A 16310-nucleotide genomic window follows, 5' to 3' on the forward strand; every position below is an offset into this window, starting at 1 on the left:
CTGTACAAGCATGAGTTTTGTGTTGTATGTATGGATAGTACATGCTTGTTACATGCTTACTTGTTCTAATAAATTTTCTATTCAGAGAATACATCAGGAGAAAAGTAGTCTTTACCTTCAAGTGTTAGTGTTCATTTGTCAGAGTCTACCTAGAAGACGGTCAATATGAAATTAAATGTAGAATGGGATTTTCATTCTCTTTTTGTTTGGTGTAAACAGAAGTGTAGAGCAGCCCATGTCTCAATCTTGCAACAACACCAGCCCTTTTTTCTTTTTTTTGGTCTCCTTTTAGGAGAACGATGTATTAATCTATAGTTACTTTATATTTTTTGTTTGTAACAGCATGTTGTAACTGTTTAATGGGAATTGTTTGCCTTATGAGTTAAGTCCTATGTTGTTGTATTTCAGAAAAATATGTGTTCCTTTTCACTTGTTACATTACATAAGTAGAATATATAAACAGAAGAGACACTTGGCTTAAGCCCAGATTTATGAAGCTCTTGGGGCAAACTCTTGATGGGAATTTTCTCTCTCGCTTCCTCTCCATAAATGTGCATAGTATAAAAACAGTACTTTGTACAACTTGGAATATGTTCTTGCAATGAGTGACTTTTACTTTTGGATTTGATGTGCAGACATGTATCTGAAGGCCTGAAACTTTGGTATTTGGGGTAGGGCTAGCCTTTCACTGTTAAAGCTTTTTTGCTAAAGAGGGCTAATCTCACTAAAAAACGCAGACAGTCCTTGGTTTAGAGAAGACTAGTCTGGGGATTTGAGTTGAGATCTGAGGAGCAGGGGCTTTCCAGAAAACCGAACTGTGTCTGCATCTTAACAGCATTTTAGCATTAGATACTGACAGTATTTTTGGATTCAGAAAATGATGGTCTGCAGCTACTTTCAAATAAAATATTGTCAAGGCTGTTTTCTAGAAAAGTTCTTAGTGCTTTAGGTAGGTCTGAGGAAGGCAGAAGTGTTAAACTTTAAATTCTCTGTTCACACATTTATTTTTTTCCTGTAGTTAGAAGTCGTATTTTATATAGCAATTCATACACTTATGAAAGGGATGTAGCTTGATTGCTTTTAATAGCTGAGACTGAATGGTTTGACTTTTCTCGTTCTTACTGCAGTTACATTCCATAGTAACTGTAGAGGCTTAACTATACTTGTCACTTTCTATTTGTGCAGCTTCTTGGTATGCTTTTTCTTCTGTGACTTTTGACTGTACTGAATACATCTTGCTTATAGAGAGATGTTAGCACATTTCTTCCTCAGTCTTTGAAAGTTTTGCTTAGGAGCTGAGTGACCTGATCAGATGAACTTTCAGACACAGAAGGGAATTTGCATGGGGTGTAGTACTGTTAGAAGAAAATAAAACCTCAATGTAAAGTATCTTGAGTTTAGTCAGATGTTTTAAACCACATCAGTGTGGATGCATTGCGAAAAATGTTTCAAAAATAATAAATGCTATTCTTATCACTTTTATTACAGGCTGGGTTATACAGAAGACAGTCGCACAGTAATCACAGTTCTTAAGTAATAGTATGCAATTATATTCCTCAAAACCACTGGGAATGCTGCAAGCATGTTAGTTTATAAAAGAGGAATAAAAAGCCCCAAAGCTGTTACTTAAATCTGTAACCATGGCTGCCTGTATCACTTCAACCTCTTTCTGTAGCTTTGGCTGTATTTCTGAAGACAGATCCTCTGAACCTTTTCTGGTGAATACCTTTTTCATCCATTTCTGTTGCGTGAGCTAGGCACATGAGGAAGGATTACTTGCTTGCTGCTTGTGTTGACGTGGGAGAGAAGCAAGGTTTTTTTTTTTTTAATCAGGTATTAGATTGCTTCAATTTGTATTTCTTTTCAAACATTTGATTGCTGGTTTGGATGGTATGAAATTCTGGAAGGAATATGTATTTATTTTTTAGAATGCTTGCTAGACAGAAGAACTCCTACCTGCTGTTTTTTAAAATGTTTACAAATGGACAGTGCTTGCCAGACAATGCTGTGTTGAAGATACCTTAGCCTGGCAGCATCTTTGAAATAGTTGTTTGGACTGTAAAATTACAGATTTGTTTTCAAGATGATCCAAAAATCACACTGTCACCTGAACAACTATCTGAGAACCTGTAGAGTTTTATTTTTAGCTTTTGGGGCAGCTTAGCTTGAGTTTTGACATCTAAGTGCTTCCTGTGGGATCATGTAAAGGAACAAAAAATTGATGAAGTTACAACTTGTTTTCCATCACAGTTAAGTCCAGGAATGCATTTGTTTGTACCCAACAGTTGGAAGTTCTTTCTACTTATCTTTCTGAAAAAATAATTTCTTGTTTTGGGGACTGGTACTGGTTCAAGTAAAATTTGTTTGTTTCAGTCCTCTTTGCTAATGATAATAATAATAATAATAATAATTAAAAAGCCTTATTTCCCTTTAAAAAAAAATAATTAAACAACTACGTGGATGGGGCTCTGAGCAATGTGATCTAGTTGAAGATGTCCCTGCTTATTGCAGGGGAATTGGTCTAGACGACCTTTAAAAGGTCCCTTCTAACCAAGGTATTCTATGTCTATTAGATTGCCGTAATTTATTCTCACTGATTTTCTCCAGCTCCTTTATTAATTTAATTCACTTCTGAGAATTCTCCTAATTATAGCAGTAGATGTGCATTTGGTTCCACTTATTATAAATGCAGATTGTACTGGGAAGGCCATCACAGATACAGAATACTTTGTGCTACTGTACACTTCCATGAACCAAAAATGACTGCCAAACAGACTTTTGTTTAGAATTTGCTTATTATTTGGTCACTAGGGAAAAAAGAGATTTGATATGCCCCTCTCCTTTTAAGAATTTTCTCTGATAATTGCTGCTTTGAATCATTCATCATCTTGAGTTCACATTTTGATTGCATTGTGGGTTTTTTGGATGAGGCTTCTTGAGAACCTTTCATTTTGCTCATTTTATCCAAACCCAAATCAATAAAAATAACTTCTTTAATTATAAAGCTAAAAAAAAGAATAAAACTCTGTTTCTTCTTTATGTTCAATAGTCAGTCCCTTCCTACAACCTTCCTGTGTTTATTTGAAGGTTTCTAACCTTACTTATTCTTTCTCTTACACAAGTAATATTCTAAGTGTATCAGGACAGGGAGAGATGAGGAAATATGTTTATTCTCACAAATGAACTGAATATTACCCTGCAGCCAAAACTCTTTTGTTTTGGGATGTAACTCTTTTTTGTGATTACTATATAAGATGTCTTTATATCAAGGCTAAAAAAAGAAGATAAATCCATCATTATTATTTATCCAGCAGTATAAGTAACATTGTTATGTATCCAAGAGTGTCCAACACCACTTCATAATGTGTTCTGTTTGAATATCTCTGTGTTAACTTACTCTGGTTTCTTTATTTTTTTTTTCTGATAAGCAATGCTTCATGAAAGAGCTTTATCAAGCTAAATGAATTTTTTAGAAGCATAGACATGTTTAGCAACTTATAACTGCAGAATACCCTTTAAACCCCTTTGGTCCATTTTTTCTTTTTCTTTCCGGAGTCTGAGTATGTCATTGCTTGTACATCATATAAACATTAAGACTATTGACTCCTGTTGAAAAGAGTCTATTAGTTGCTTTGCTACGTAAGAGTCTAGTCAGTTGTGCTTTTGAAAGTTACCTCTTTTGTCTGGAGATTTATGCCCCCTTAGCTGAAATGCAGTCAGTGACCTTGCAGGTGCTGTTAGGCTCTTCTGAGCACAAATAAAGTGAATTGGCTCAGAGTGCCTTTTGTTACATGAAACAAATTAGGAGTACTCAATTGCCTGGCTACTGCCTCAGAATGTGGCTTGAGCAGATTAATGACTTTCTACCATGGACTCTGTGTATATGAGTATGCATGTGTGTCCATCTCCTTCCCCAGTGTGGGTTTAGTTTATTTGTTTCTTTTTTGGCTGGCTTGCTTTGTTTGTAAAGAAACCTCAGAACTAGTGCAAGGGCTAAGAGGTAGGAGAAATGACAGCTTAGAAATCACATGATAGGAGGGAGGGTGAAACCTTCCCATTTCAGCAGGAGTAAGTGCAGCTGTTCATTGAACCTTTACCCTTAAAGTTAACTTCCAATTTAGGGTGGCTGTTTAAAAAACAGCTCTATCTAGAATTGCCAAAACCATGTTTGGCCATGTTGTGCATGTAAATGGTTGAAAACCAATTGCTTTTGTACAAATGTTGTCACTTTGTTTGCCCTTGGCCCATCTACCTTGGTGTATTGGGTGTGTGTGGCAAGGTTTTGATAGTGGGAGCTCTACAGAGGTGACTTCTGTGAGGAGCTGCTGGAGACTTCCCCCATGTCCGATAGAGCCAATGCCAGATGGCTACAAGATGGACCCACTGCTGGCCAAGGCCGAGCCCATCAGTGGTGGTGGTAGTGCCTCTGGGATAATGTATTTAAGAAGGGGGAAAAAAAACACATGCACAATAGAAACTGCAGCTGAGAGAGAGGAGTGAGAACATGTGAGAGCAATAACTCTGTAGACACCAAGGTCAGTGAAGAAGGAGGGACAGAGGTGCTCCAAGCACTGGAGCAGATTCCCCTGCAGCCCACGGCGAGGCAGCTGTGCCCCTGCAGCCCACGGCGGGTAACGGGGGAGCAGATCTCCACCTGCAGCCTGGGGAGGAGCCCACGCAGGAGCAGGTGGATGCAGCTGAAGAAGGCTGTGACCCTGTGGGAAGCCCACACGCTGGAGCAGCTCCTGGCAGGAGCTCTGGCCCCGTGAAGAGAGGAGCCCACGATGGAGCAGGTTTGCTGGCAGGACTTGTGACCCCGTGGGGGACTCATGCTGGAGCAGCCTGTTCCTGAAGGACTGAACCCTGTGGGGGACCCACGCTGGAGCGAGCAGTTCATGAGGAACTGCAGCCCGTGGGAAGGACTCATGTTGGAGAAGTTCATGGAGGACTGTCTCCTGTGAGAAGGACCCCATGCTGGGGCAGGGCAAGAGTGTGAGAAGTCCTCCCCCTGAGGAGGAAGGAGCGGAAGAGACAACCTGTGATAAACTGACTGGAACTCCCATTCCCTATCCCCCTGCACTGCTTGGGAGGGTGAGGTAGAGAAAATCAGGAGTAAAGTTGAGCTTGGGAAGAAGGAAAGGATGGGGGAAGGTGTTTTTAAGATTTGGTTTTATTTCCCATTATTCTTCTCTGATTTGATTGGCAGTAGATTAAATTAATTTCCTCAGGTCAAGTCTGTTTTGTCCATGCCAGTAATTAGTGAATGATCTCTCCCTGTCCTTATCTCAACCCATGAGCCTTTTGTTATATTTTTGCCCCTTGTCCAGCTGAGGAGGAGAGTGATAGAGTGGGCATCTGGTGTCCAGCCAGGGTCAACCCACCATGGTTGGAAAAGACTGAAGCTCCAGAAGTGCTTTTATAGTAGTAGAGGTGCTACAGGTTCCTTTTCAAATGCTTCTAGTTGAACAACGTTGTTTTTGAAGATCCACTCACATGTGATCACAGGACTTATGGGGAGGTAGAAGCCAAATATCCCTGCGTGGTTTGTGAGCCTCCTTTTCTTCCTTCCCCTGGTCTGTTTCTTTTGTGTCTTTGTCACAAAAGTTATCTTTGCTTAGACATCTGTAAATCAAGAGAGACAGTGTGAATCTTAATACAGTTACTATACGTAGAGTTTTATAAGGGGAAGAGACCAGGGTAGAATCTGCTATGACAAAGTAGAATGACTGTTTGCCCAGTAGAACCATGACTTAGAAGAGGGAAGGGGCAAATGCCAGTGTAATGTAGGTTTGAATAAGAAAATGGATAGAAAGAAGATAGTATTGAAAGGCAGAAGTGTCATACGGAGTGAGTGAAAATTTATGAAGTACTGAGTGAAAATATGTGAAGTGGTGGAAGAACAGAAAGGATTATAAGCAGGGGGGTGAGTTCTGTGTTCTTGGTTGAGTGTAATGGCTTGGGATGCTTTTCTGATACTTGTAAAACCGAGAAAAAATGGTTTTCTCGAGCAGTTGCATTTTAATGATGATGATTTGAATTTTTGTGAACAGAGAATGATAAACATGGAGAAAATTTTTTGACTCTAATATGACATTGACAGCCTTTATGCTACAAATAGTAGTTTAAAATTCATACTTTAAAAGATCGACTCTTGAATGTAAGTTTGGGAAGCTTAGCAACCATTTGCCTGCAGAAGGAAAAGCCAGTGACATTTTTGCTGCTTACAGAGTTGCAAGAGCAACGAAGACAGAGGGACTGATGTTTTGCATATCAGAATGAGCATTCAAGGAAGGATGAGTAACTTTCCCAGTCCAGTGACTGTTCATTCTGTCTGCCCTGTTCTTGCTGGCTCTGTTAGTAAACATCTACTAGATTTGTGAGCGTTCCCATGCTGGTTAGATCCCTAACTCACAATTAAAATCAATATTATTTTAATGGCACTTCTGAAACCAGAGAGTTATCCTTAATGTGTTCTATTGAGAACAGAATTACGAAAATAGTATACCCATTTATTGTTCTCCTATGTGTAACACTGAAAGATCCAGTAATGTTATCACCATATTCTGTGTGCAGATCTCTGTCAAAAATGGAAATAGATGTTATGTCTTCTGACTGCTCTCTGCTGACCATATTTTGCAAGGCATAATATACACATCAGAGTAGTTATTTGGAAAGGTGCTGAGGAGTTAAGCTTCTGGAGGAATAATTACTTTCTGCTAAATTTGTGGGTAGATGCATCCTCATGAGAAGAGTTCAGCTCTAAAATTCTAACACTTCTCCCCAGGCTATTTTCCCTAAGGGTGTCTTGCTGGCCAGCTTGCCTTTTTATCCGTTTCTTTCCTTGTATGGTGCAGAACACCATAATATCTGTAAACCTCCTAACCATTTAAAAATAGAAATAACAATAACAGTCTTACATCCTTCTATCCCAGTCCGTAGGAGAAATATTTTTGAAGAAAAAAATAAGTCAAAACTTGAGACGATCTTTGCAAAGCCAAATGAGAGTTAGTTTTGCATTTAATTTGGAGCCTGAGGTTAGCACTTACTTTTCAAGCTGCATGAAATGTTTCATGTTCAGCTGAGCTTGTGGGAAATCTGACTTCTTTAGTTAAAAGCTAGCTGATAATTTTATGAAGCCAGTGTGAGGTAGCTCTTCTAGGTATGGTTAGAGAAGTTACTGGAAATAGCTAGAAGTTTTGAATATCAGAATAGAGTTCTTGAAGTGATCTTTATGAGAAGCAGAACAAGAGCAAAACAGCTGAGCACCATGTTAACAATGACCTGTGCTGCTGAATGGATAAAGCTTTTATGTTGGTTTTCTGTAGCTGTGTGATTTTATTCCTTGGGGTGAGTTGCAGTAATTGTAATACTGAGTCTGGAGGATGTGAATTTGTACAGGTGGCTTGCTTTCTTTTTCTTGGTTTGGAAATACTGTTTGTGGAATGGAGAGAATTACTTGTACTGAAAAAATAGGAGACTATGTCAGAAGATATTTGTTACCTTTTCAGTTTTGCAATAGATTAATTTGATGAAATACACCAAATGCTTTCATGTATAAATTGCAGATGTTGTAAAGATTATATGTGTTTTGTGTCTCTACAATTGTTTCTACACTCTTCTTGATAATCCTTCCTTTTTGAAGTGGATGTTGCCAATATCAGTGTAGACTTGAAACACCTGCTTTAAAACCAGAACTTTATTTCTTTCTAAAACTGCAGTGCTGTGAAGTGCAAGATTGGTAACAGATTGAATTTCTCATTTTTGGATTTAACTGTATATAGTAGTTAGGTGGTTTTTACTAATGCAGCCCTATAGATACTACTTTCTGGTAGAAGGAGACATTGCTGGGACAGCTGACATTAACATGTAGGTGGAGGATTTAAGGTAAATTATTTTTTGAATTAAAGAAACTAAATTCAGCAAAAAACCATCTTGGAAATATATTTAAAGATGGCATCTGCCTTTATACTGTAGATTATAAAGTAGTATGTTTCAAAAGTAGCAAAGTAAATACAAATGACAATTTCACTTTGAATTATTGTGTGTATACAGATGTCAGGGTTTCTTAACATCTGAAGTCTGCATCTTTGGTTGCATTATTTGCAGAGACATCACTCCTTTGTAGCACTAGACAGTCAAAATGTAAAAATCAAAAATCAAATGAGAAATAAAAAAGCCTCCACACTTAAATGTGAAGACAAAAGCATGAATGACAAGTTGGATCTATTGTTTGGTGAACAGAAGGAAACAGGTTCATAAAATGGGTAGAGAGATAAATAGGTCATCACTGAAACTGATACAGAAGTTTTGGAAAATGGGCAAGAAATAGGGTGGGAAAAGAAAATTGAATCGGAGATTAATCAGAGGAAAGATGTGGAGCAGATTACACACTTGGATGAGTCTTACAGGAAGTAAGGCACGATACCAAAAATACAAATACAGCAGTTCATGTATAGTAAGAACCTCGTGTCAGAAATTAAAGATAGTGAAATAGCTATCATGGTAAGTGAATTTATTATTAAAATGGCTTTTTTTTTACTGTGTTAGCTTTTAACTGTTTATAAATTTAGTGAGAGGAGAAATAGGTGGTAAATCTATTGATTACTTGATAGGCTGTACCATTGCCATTGTTATATTACTATATTTTGAGACTAGTGAGGCCTAGTGGAATTTATTCAATTCAGTCTTTTTAAGACATGGCAAGTGTAGTAACAACAAAACTGTCTGTTTATTCAATAAGGAAAGAGGAAGAACTAGTGTCTTTCATATGTTATATAATTAAAAAACACAGACAGTGATGAAGATTCCTGGTCAAAGATGAAAGGAGCCTTCTCAGCAGTCAGGAGCAGAGGGAAGATGCTCTGCTTATTAAACAGCAGCTGTGATCAGTTAAGGGGAGAAATTTAAACCCAGGTTTCCCGTGCTTGTTGTATGTTGTGTTGCTAGGGTTTATTTTTTAGTATTTTTTTGAGTTCATCTCAGTTCAAGAAAACTGTCTTCCACTATGTACAATGTCATTTCCCTACTCGGTAAGTTTTGCCTGTGATCCCTGTTCCAAGATTTGAATTTCAGTCTGGCTGAATGCCTGTTCTTTGCCTGTGTTTCATTTACCAGCCAGTTCAGATTGATTTGTGTTAGTGACTTGTTTTTTCTCCTCACTCATACATGTCCCATCACTTGCAAGTTTTACCAGACATGGTATTTTCCCCTGCTTAATAGTGTTTTTGAAGGAAGATATATGACCAAGAATTTGTTTGTGGGGTCCATCTAAAATATTTTATGTTTCCATACTTCAGTACAGGTACCTAGTTTGTATACAACATCAATGTACTTTGTCGTTGTGTGTAGTTTATTATTATGTTTTCAATCTCTCATGAGCAGATGATGTAGTTTCTTAGTCAAGATGTGCAGAAACTAATAGAGTGCTTTACCAAATTATTGCTGTATTATAATGGATGTTTCCATTAATTATCTGAACTCCCAAATTTGATGGAAAACTATCCTATTAGTTTGACAAGATGTAGTTTCATCCCTTATTTTTCTGAGGTATTTTGGGGGGGATAAAGGAGACTTGCTTTTCTTTAAAAAAACACCACATTTCTTCCCTGTCTTTGTAACTGCCCTCTTTTTTTCCATGTGCTTGCTCAAATTCAGCATGAAAAATGAAGATGATCTATGGCACATTCTTCAATGAAAATCTTGGATGGAAGTGGTATGGATCTTATGATTTGAATGAAAATATGAGCCAATATAAAATATTCTGTAACTTCAATTTGCTAATATTTTTGTCAGGAAATTTAGAGATAAGACAGCCACTCTGGAATCATGGAATCTTTGTATCATGGTATTGCAGCTATTACTGTTATATTAAAGTGTGCTGTGTAATCAGGAACTTCTAAGGGTAGAGAAAGTAGTCTTTTGAATTCCTTGGGTTTTGATTAATTTTAAAAGCCTTTTATGTAATTATGTGGAGTGTTATATAACGACTTGAAGAGCGGATTTCTAGTTTTAGTTGTAGCTGGTCCTATCGTATATGTTGTTCTATGTTTCCGATAAAAATTATCTTGCAAACTTTGCTCTTCTCAGTGAGTTATCTCATTGTTTTGTAATCATGCAGGTTATCCCTGGTTTTACAGATTGGGAAAACTGAGGAACAAAAATTTAGAATGATTTAATCCAGATCTGAGATCAGATCAAGGACAAAACTGTGAAAGGAATCCACCTTTGGTTCTCTGGCTTTTATTTTTACATCACAATCAAGACAGTGTAAGGTATCTTGAAGAATGAATGTTGAGGCATTTGAATCGAAGCTTTGTTCTGGAAGATCATGGGATAGTAGTAAAGATGTAAACTTTGAAGTTTTCATTATGGTTTTAAGTCCTGGGAGTGATTTAAAATATACTAACACAATGCAGAAACGAACAACTCCCTTCATAGTATCATCTTACACAGAAGCATGATAGTATGATTCAGAAGTATTCAGTCTCTCAAAAAATATCACTGTAGATTTGCAATCGGTTAAGAATCAGGTAATATGAAAGAGTATTAACGTTACCAAAAAAAAAAAAAACCAAAACCCCAACAAAAAACCCCAGTATTTTAGCAAGAAGTACTATATTCTTTCTGTCAGTTTTCATATCTTTATACATTTGGCTTCCTGAAGGACTGAAAAGGTTATTTTTGGTCTAGTGCCCAAGGCTAAAAATGGCTTCTGGAATCTTATAGCTCAGTTTGGTGTTGAACAGTTCTGTGTGGTAGTAGCATAACTGCAGTAATTGGTAGTCTCACTGAAGCATTTTAGTTATGCACTTAAATGTTAAGCTGTGGGAGATGGGGCCATGTGATCCTTCCAACATCTAGTTTATCAGAAAAATTTAAGCCATGTTTATCTATGAAGCAATCGTAGCCTTAAAAAAAAAAAAAGAGGCTTTTCTACAAGTACTTGTTAAAGGGGAGTAAGAATGAATGTAGATTTGGACTCTACAGGGAAGGGCTCTAAAATGAATAAATAAATCATGGTATTGCTATGAGAACAGTGAGGCATGAGCACTGCGGTTAAGATTGGGGAATGGAACAAGTCTGTGAAGTCTTATGTTTCTATCCAGTATAGTATGATTTACCTTTAAAAGTGGAAAAAAAACCCCAAAACCCAAACACTACCTCTCCACCAAGTACACATTACTGTATATGAATGTATGCTTATAATAAATGTAGGCTTCTTCAGAATAATTTCTGAATAGTTTGGAGTAGTCAGGAGAATCACGAGAGGCTAACTATTTAAATCTGAAAAATCTTACACCAGTAAAAGGGTCTGAAAAGGAGAAGGCATGAAAAGGCTGGGTATTTCTTCCCCTTACATCCTTCCCAAATCTGTTAGCTTTTTCCCCAAATTTTGGAACAAGTGGGAATAATGCACAGTGCTGCAGGAAAAGTAAAGCTTTCCTGACTAGAATTTGTATAAAAATACATATATTCATTTTTTTGTGGGTGAAGTCAGCATGGACAAATTCGGCATGAAAATCAGTCTTGCTCTAGACATAGCTCATAAACATCCATAAAACCCGCATTCTGAAATCTTCTGAGAAATCAGTATTGATTTTTTTGTGTTCTAAATTTGCGGTGTAAGGCTTTGCTAACACAGCAGTCTAGAAATATGGCCAAAATGAGTTCTGATCAGCTTTGTGATCACACAAATTTGAGATGGCCACACTAGTGAATGACTCTGCAAAGACTGTTAATTCTGTCAGTGCTAATGTTTGAGAGTTACAAATACCTTTGTTCTCAAACATTTATGTAAAAGAATTATTCCAGATCAGCTTCTGTAAGATACCTGTGTGCAGCTTGCAGAGAGGTTAAATTTTGTTTTCCTGGACTAATCAGAAACCTTGTCAGTTGTCTGGAATACAGCTGTTCCTCTAAAACAGAATCTTTTGTTTCATGTTTTGATGGCTAAATAGTCTAAGCTGTTCACATTTCTTGCTTACAATCTCTAGACGAATAGTTTTATAGAATGTTTGCTATTTTTTAAAATTATTTTTGATATGGTACTTACTGAAGATAAATCACCTTCTCAGTTAATAGTATTTGAAGGAATTAGACTCCAAAAATTTTCCTTCCTTGTCTCTTAACAAAATAATCTTATTTTTCGATGTTGTTGTCACAGAAGAATAAAAATATTTGCAGTTAGAAGGTATTCTTTTGCTTATAATTGATTCAGCTTGAAAATCGAAATATCTTTTGTTCTCAGTCTTTGTGCATTTACATTATGTCTTTGTGTATTAAATGTATTAGATGCATTATATAATTTAAAAAAAGTTTCACCTGCTCTACTTTATGCATGCTACAGTTCTACTTTTTCAGATGTTTCTAAATCCTTCCCTGATGCATGAAATGGGTGTAGCCTGATGCTAGGCCAGTCAAGATGTGTGAAAGAAGTCGGGATGTAGTGAGAAATATATTACTTTATTGATAATTACTATGATTACATTATTAAGGTTATATTAGCATAACTATTATATGTCTTTCCTGTGGAACAGTATAATTAAATCCATGGGAAGCAGTGTTACAGAAAAGATAGTAGAGAGCAATAAACTGTTAAGGTTTTTTGCTTTATTAAGAGAAGCTGCTTGCTTTTCGAGTAATTTCTCTAAATCAAGAACATTTAGTCACTTCTGTCGTTTTTTACCAGATGTATCTCTTACTTCATGCTGCTGTTTTCATTCTGTGACTAGTGGACTATACTTGCCGAAACGTGGAATTATTGATATCTCTTAATACTAAGAGAGACTTCTATGTTGATACAGCTTGACCCTCTGCCTTATACTGGCCATAAATATCCCTGAGTCTTTGTATCTAGACCAGAAATTTATGGCTCATATGTACTGTCTCGAATTTAAAGTATGCCAGTGATAATAGTATGATTAATTAGTTATTTCCTTTGGAAATAAATAAAAGAAATTACAGACATTATTTTGTATTTTAGCTTTAACTTCTGGTCATTTGTTCTTTTTTCTAACTAGTAGATCAGCTGATTCACTATATCGGATGTTCACTCTTCTGCAGTTGTTTATAAATTAGTTTTTACTTTTGTCCTTAATAAACTAGGAGCTTTGATTAATGAGGCGTAATTCCTATTAATCTAATTTAAGATGCTACTGCGGTTGTCCATCTAGCTTCCTGCTGAAAGGTACTGCCCATTGAATTAGGGTGACAAGACTAAATGGTGATGAAGGATTTAAACTAACAGGACAGGCTCTGAATTGTGATACTGAGGAGTTGGCACATGATTCCACTTGGTGCCCCTGTTCTAGGGAAAGTAAGTGCCAACAGAGGGGTAAAGGGCAGAGTTGAGGCTGCTAATACCTTACATTGCTTTAGTGAATGTTGCAAGGGCTTGTGAATCAGCCCTAAACAGACAAACCTTTGGTGTTCTGCCATTAAATGATTTCAGATCCCAAATCTTGTGATTTCAGGAAACCTTGTAGGTTTTTGGGTGCTTTAATCTTTTTATTGCCTTTTACTTAATTATTAACTGAACAATTGGACACAGCAGTTTGTGAGGTGCTTTGCAAAGACTGTCAGTGGGGTAATGTGTGTTCAGCTTATTTATCAGTAGTTGCTGTTAATGCACCTAACTTTCATGATAGTCATTTGCACCTTAGAGTTGGCAGGAGCTTGTGATTGTCATCACTCCAAGCTTATGCTGTCACTTCCCAAGACTATGGTTGCATTCTTCCATGTTGTATTTTTAAGTTTTCATATGACAGGGTTAAGTATGAGTGTGATTGTGTCTAACCTACCATGTGCTCCAGGCCCTCATGCATCTGTAACTTGGCCTTGCTGTTATTTTTAACACCATTAACATCAATCACTTGCAGATTTTATCAGCAATGGCTTTGTATTCTAGGGGGGAAAGTCAAAAATATTGACTAATGTTGGGTTTTGGAGAAATACATATAAAAATTTTTCCATATGAGCTGCTTAATGACTTCCTTGAGGATATTGTTCAGTTTCTCTGAGTAGATGTTGGATTAACACTTTACACCAAATCAAAATTACTGATGTTCTGGTATGAACAAATCAAAGAGGCTCTTCTGGTAGACGGTGTGTTCATATGAGATTATAGAATATGATTTGTTTCAGTAGTGTACAAGTTCTAGTTTCTGATGGTGTTTTTTTAAGATATCAAAGTAATTTTGTTTCCTTGCAATAATTTTACACTTGTGTCTCCTTAGATGTTTTGCTATATGAATTAGGGATATAAAAATGAAGGTTATTTCTAATGGTGAAGAAAGTTTTAAATACAGGAAAACTTGCTTTTTAATTAAGAATGGCTCTGTGAGCATCCATTCTAGAGTGAATTGCTTGACGATTCTGTTTATAGAAACAGGATGTTTTGGTTTTATGAAATGTGGATTTCTTTGGAACTCATTTTGAGAAAGTGTTTGTGTGCCTCCACCCTGGGTGGAATGCAGATGACATAAGGTTTTTTTTATGTACTGGTGCTTCAGTCTGTACATAAAGGCCAGCTTTAGAAGTGTCAGTGACATAAAAGGGATTGCATGTTAAGCAGCCTTACTATTTAAGATGAATTGGTAGTATTGATGTCCAGGTGATCATATCTAAGGCAATAAAAATAGAGTAGTAGGTGGTTTGGCATTTTTTCTATACCATTTAAAATATTCTAAATGATTGCCGTATAGGTTCCACCTTAAATAATTTTGTGATCTTTCTAAAGCATACCCCTTCAGTTGTCTTTCTTGGATGGCAAAGCTGTGTTGTTCACTTCTTTTGGATCTCTTATCTGTGGTTTTCTTTCACTTGTGATAATTTTGGTCCAACTGACATTTGATTTTAGTGGTAACTTTTCCCTTTGGAAACTTTTGGTTAAGATTTAATTACAACTTCACAAAAACCGCTTCTTTAAACAGAATATTTGTTTGTAAATAAAAAGGCAAGTATCAGGTAAAATATGCAGTTAATAAAAGCTTTATTCTTACTTTGTATCTAAATTTTACAGGATCGTAGGATAATTCAGAGTGGAAGGAACCCCTGAAGGGCATCTGGTCCAACCATCTGTGCGAAGTTGGGTCAAGTATGAACCTGTTCAGTCTGTTCTTGCCTGAGCTGAGGTGTATTTCATTTAGCTGAGCGTATTTCATTTAGCAGAGGCATTCCCAAGTATCTTGAATTCCCAGTTATTCCCCCTGTTGTGAATTCCCAACATTTTCTTGGTGAAAGAAGACCCAAGGTGATTAAATTTGTGTACAACCTTGCTTTGCATCTATGCAAAATATACTACCCAGACACCTTTTGTCTGCTGACATGTTTACCCATAAACCTACTTGTAGAGTTTTGCTCCAGTTGTGTATTGACATAAATTCTGACATGCTTTGCATCTATTACTGAACGCAGACTCTCACTGTTCGTCTGTCTAGGGAATACTGAGGACAGGACTTAGGTTACCACATTTTGGAATTGCTTTTACAACATTTTAAAAGAGAACAGGGTGGTCTTCGTTATCATTTTAAACCCTATTCTGGGTACATTGGTGTTTCTTCATTTGGAAGATGTTCATGAGGAACGTGTAGCACTCGAGACTGAAATGCTTAAGGAGACATGGATTTGTTTAAGTTGAGATAGTGGCTTGGGGTTTGTTGTAGGTTGTTTGTTTGTTTGGGTTTTTTTTTAAGTTCTGGTGGCAACTGTGGAATGCCTGTGTTTAAAATTACTGAACTGTTTAAGTGGTATGGTGGTAAATTTTACTTATTTGTTCTGGGTTAACCCCAGGAGGCAGCTAAGCCCAACACAGCTACTCACCCACTCCTCCCCAGTGAGATGGAGAAGAGAATTGGAAGGCTAAAAGTGAGAAAACTTGTGGATTGAGATAAAGACTGTTTAATAGATAAAGAAAAAGGTGCATGTGCAAACAAAGCAAAAGAAGTTGTGGTGTGGGGTTGGGGGTTTTTTTGACAATTTGGTGTGCAAATACAGGTAGGGTGAAAGCTAGACATAATTGAAGTTATTGTCAAAATCCCTTCTGACTGTTGTATGTGGGATTTTCCCTGTTCTGAATTTCTAAAATAAATTATAGGACTAGGTTATAGCACCATAAAGTAGCTTACCGTCTTTTGTCTGCCTAAACCTCAGCACAGGTTTATTCAACCTATTTTCTTGTCAAGATCTTCTGTCATGCTGCTAGTTGTATCCTGCTGTCAGCATCTGAGTTTAGTTAGTTCCGAAGGAGTTTCAGTATGTCTGTGTTACTGACTACAGTAGTGTAGATGTCTGTATACAGTGTGACTTTGCAG

The 16310-nt window shown here is 36.9% G+C and overlaps 1 protein-coding gene across 6 annotated transcripts in view; it reads left to right on the forward strand.

Moving 5' to 3' along the window:
* LRCH1 (leucine rich repeats and calponin homology domain containing 1) overlaps positions 1-16310 on the forward strand; it is a 134127-nt gene that overhangs the window by 2295 nt on the left and 115522 nt on the right. The window contains exon 1 of one of the 6 annotated variants that reach the window (XM_074912929.1): positions 15017-15094. The exons of the other annotated variants lie outside the window; for them this stretch is intronic. The gene's annotated coding sequence lies outside the window, so the exon portion shown is untranslated. Of the gene's footprint in view, positions 1-15016; positions 15095-16310 lie in introns of those variants that run through there. 6 annotated transcript variants of the gene reach the window in all.

This window comes from Athene noctua, chromosome 1 (genome assembly GCF_965140245.1).
Source record: "Athene noctua chromosome 1, bAthNoc1.hap1.1, whole genome shotgun sequence".
NCBI classification, from domain to species: Eukaryota; Metazoa; Chordata; class Aves; order Strigiformes; family Strigidae; genus Athene; species Athene noctua.